Raw genomic sequence first — 3,915 nt, 5'->3', positions numbered from 1 at the left:
CGACTTCTGTAGTCCTATTCAGCCACTTGGTAACAACCATCGTTTCTCAGACACGTCCACTCTTCAGAGATCTCCAGTGGGGTCACGGCTAGTGCTGTGTACCTGGACTCACATTCAGGTTCAGGTCCGGACTCAAGTCCAGAGGTTCAGGTTCAGGTGTCAAGTTGTGTGAGTAACTAAAGTGAACTTATTGTGAGCTAATTATCAATTGAAAATAAACTCATAATCAACTCAAATTCAAACTCGTCAGGTTTATTGTGCCCCCTTCCAACTTGTGTCTACACCATGTCTTCTCTAGAACTCTACATGTGTTACTAACTACACAACACAACTACATACATAGTGATGTACATACAAGACTCAATATGCAAGAGTACAAGTCTATGTGTTCTTGTTCAAGAACAACAGCATATTGACATTGTCTGGGTGAAGTGTTGCTCTTTCGGCAGACACTATATCACCATACATACAAAGGAGTTAGCTTAGCTACACTACCAAATATGGCAACCAGTATCCCACGCTGTCAGTGTCCACTATGTCTAAGCCAGCTTCCCTTGACGTCACACAGATCTCGCGAGCAGTTGCGATATTTTGCGAGACTTCGTGAGCTCAGTATCAGAAGCCAAAACAATGTTTTTAGTCTTTTTTCTCAGCGCAAATTTCTCGATCTATGGAAGGTTTTAGATGGTTTAGAACACAAAGGAGAATATACGTAAGTACCGGTTCCTGACGTTCCGTTTTAACCGGACTTGAACCGAAACTTTTTACNAAAACCCCAGTGGGGTCACGGCTAGTGCTGTGTACCTGGACTCACATTCAGGTTTAAGTCCGGACCTGAACCTGAACCTCTGGACTTGAGTCCGGACCTGAACCTGAATGTGAGTCCAGGTACACAGCACTAGCCGTGACCCCACTGGGGTTTTCTGAAGAGTGGACGTGTCTGAGAAACGATGGTTGTTACCAAGTGGCTGAATAGGACTACAGAAGTCGTGGAGGCCGTTGTACGTCATTACGCCGAACACGTAAACAAAAGCCTTTCGCCTGCCGTCTGTCTGCAGACTTGTCAAAGCATTAATTCATGTTTTTGACTAACCGGTATCAGTATGTAGTTATTCCGGCATTATTTTGAAACGTGTATTACAATTAAATCATGGTAAAATATGTTCATTTTGTTGTAGTCATCAATCTGCCAGCACCACACTCGACTGGTTGGTGACCACTGCTTTATAGCATAACGTTAGCATTTAGCTTCTGGCCATTCGATTTAGAACGTTATAAAAGTAGGGTAGACGTGTGGAGATTATCCGGCTGAACAAAACGTGCATTTATCAAACAGGTTCGTTTTCCACACACCTTATTTCTTACAATATTCCTAAATCCTCTGGAGAAATCCCGTTGCTTTCTGTCGAGGGAGCCAGCAGCTTCCTTCAGGGTCGAACTACAGAAACACGTCATCACTGCACCGCTCTATTGATATATCTTATAAACAAGATCAGCGCCACAGGACTCGGACTACATCTTTCTACAAACACACCCTGAAGATATATTTACAGTTTTGTAACTTGTATTCTCTCTGTGTTTCTTTCAGTTCATTGATGGGGAATTAAAGAGGATTTCCCATCATGCCTTGTGGTCCGCATCTCCAGGAAGGAATCGTCACGTCGGATCTACTCTGTGAATCTGTGAAGTTTACGCGTCACTAAAACTGACTATTTGGAAAGGGTCCTCTGGTGTTGGCTTCACACTTCAGCTTCATGTTTTACAATCGTCTGTCGATCTCATCCAGAATTAGGAAAATGTTCTTTATGTGATCAAATAAATCTGTGCTCTTTCTTCATATATATTATTTATGTAGATTTGGACACAGCGTTAGAAGAAGTGAAAATAACACGTTTTGTATTTCCTGATCTGACTTCATCATCATTTAGGAAGCTTGAAATGCAAATGAAGCACCAGTTTCAGAAGTAAAATGTGTAAACATGTTGTTTTACCAACATCAGAGGAGTCTTTTCTGCAAAATCACATGAAGATATTATTGTGGTTCATAAAATAAAGTTGTGACGATAAACGGTGAGATAGCAGCTGAAATATTACTCATTTATTCTTATTATGTTTGTCTTTATTTCCTCTTCTTCTCTGATTAATCTGCTGATTTATTGTTTAGTTTTGGTCTTGTTAATTTTATAAAAGTTCAAGAGCTCATGACGATGACTTGTCTTTTTGTTTCTTTCAAAACTCGCAGCAAATGAGAAAGATTAGGAGAAAAACTTCTAACAATTATTAAACGGCAGGGTCTCAGTCAGTAGGGGCTTGGACTGGGAGCCGTAGGGTCGCCGGTCCAAGTCCCTGACAGGACCTAAATATGGAGTGTGGACTGCTACTTGGAGAGGTCCCAGTTCACCTCTTGCCCTGCCGTGGTGCCCTTGAGCAAGGCACCGGACACCCCCCTTCCCCCCCACTCCCATTGCTCCCCGGGCGCTGTACACTAGCTGCCCACTGCTCCTGGTGCTAGACTCCTGGTGCTAGACTCCTGGTTCTAGACTCCTACTACTAGACTCCTGTTGCTAGACTCCTGGTTCTAGACTCCTGGTACTAGACTCCTGTTGCTAGACTCCTGGTACTAGACTCCTGGTTCTAGGCTCCTGGTGCTAGACTCCTGGTACTAGACTCATAGTTCTAGGCTCCTGGTTCTAAACTCCTGGTACTAGACTCCTGGTTCGAGACTCATAGTTTTAGACTCCTGGTACTAGGATGGGTTAAAAGCAGGGAACACTGCACTGTGGCTCAATCACGAGTAAAACTGCTGTAGAGCAACTATTTCAAGTATACTACGTCATCGAGTGGCGCCGAAGGACTGTTTAAATGCCCAGCATTCTGCGTCACTCTATGACATAGTATACTTGAAATAGTTGCTCTGCAGCATGGATACCCTGTATCAAGATTGATGCAAAACAAGTTAAATCTGACCCTTTTCTAGAGGTTTAGCAAAAAAAACTCCACCTCTGAGGTGATTTGGGTGGAAATGGGGGTTTTACCATTTCTCTGGAACCCATTGGTCGATTTTGGTGATTGACATCTCTTTCTGACCGTTAGAGCCAATAGAATCGAAGGGGAATCTCCCCACACACACGCATGGTAAAACAAAAAGGTGGGGGCTTCGCGCACGCAGTTTTGCCCCAGAGTGAAGCTAACCCTAGGTCTGACATCTCAAAACGGAAAAGCAGATTTATTGCTCATGGATTATCAGAAATCATTCAAAGTGACACAGACACATTGTATTAACCTATGGATTAACTTCAGCAGCGTTTTTATCGTTTTAATGCCATTAAAGACCACTTTTGACCAGAATACAGCAGAGGTGAGCCATGTTAGCGTTTCTAGCTACCTAGCTCCATATGTTTTGATGTGTGTTCTTGTTATTATCTCTGAGAGTTCGTATCATTGAGTGATAATGAGGGTACCCCTCGATTCTGTGTCACCTCACGATGTGAAACGATGGGTTGGATGTGCAGCAAAGATACATAATAAGGTTTTTTGAGTGAATTTCGGTGCAGTCATCTGTTAGCATTTTTCGCTCGTTGCTAATTCAGAGGCTCAGCGTTAGCATTGTGGGGGGGGGGTTTTGGATAAAAAATTAAAATGATCAATAAGATGAGTTTCTTTCCGTTACATTGATATAAGACATTCATAGTTTATTAAATGAACATGCCCTCAGACACTGTTTCCTGCAAGATGTTGCAGGAGGCCCCCAGTACCGGGGTCTCTCGGCCTTAACAGAGGGTTTCATCTCTCCTATCTATCTAAAACAATTTTTATTTTTTTTATTGTACATTTATTTCAAATCGGAGCAAAAGGGACGACGATGACGCAAATTGTTTAGCTTTTTCAGAAATATATATACATTTTCAAAAATAT

The 3,915-nt window shown here is 42.4% G+C and overlaps 1 long non-coding RNA gene across 1 annotated transcript in view; it reads left to right on the top strand.

Annotated features, from left to right (window-relative positions):
* LOC104953024 (uncharacterized) overlaps positions 1 to 2,211 on the top strand; it is a 5,483-nt gene extending 3,272 nt beyond the window's left edge. The window contains exon 4 of the long non-coding RNA XR_799166.1: positions 1,589 to 2,211. This is a non-coding gene — a long non-coding RNA (uncharacterized lncRNA). The remainder of the gene's footprint in view (positions 1 to 1,588) is intronic.
* Positions 2,212 to 3,915: the final 1,704 nt, after the last annotated feature.

This window comes from Notothenia coriiceps, unplaced genomic scaffold (assembly GCF_000735185.1).
Source record: "Notothenia coriiceps isolate Sejong01 unplaced genomic scaffold, NC01 NC01_scaffold00020996, whole genome shotgun sequence".
In the NCBI taxonomy this organism is placed as follows: domain Eukaryota; kingdom Metazoa; phylum Chordata; class Actinopteri; order Perciformes; family Nototheniidae; genus Notothenia; species Notothenia coriiceps.
The sequence above is the reverse complement of the archived record's forward strand: the minus strand, read 5'-3'. Positions and strand labels throughout refer to the sequence as shown.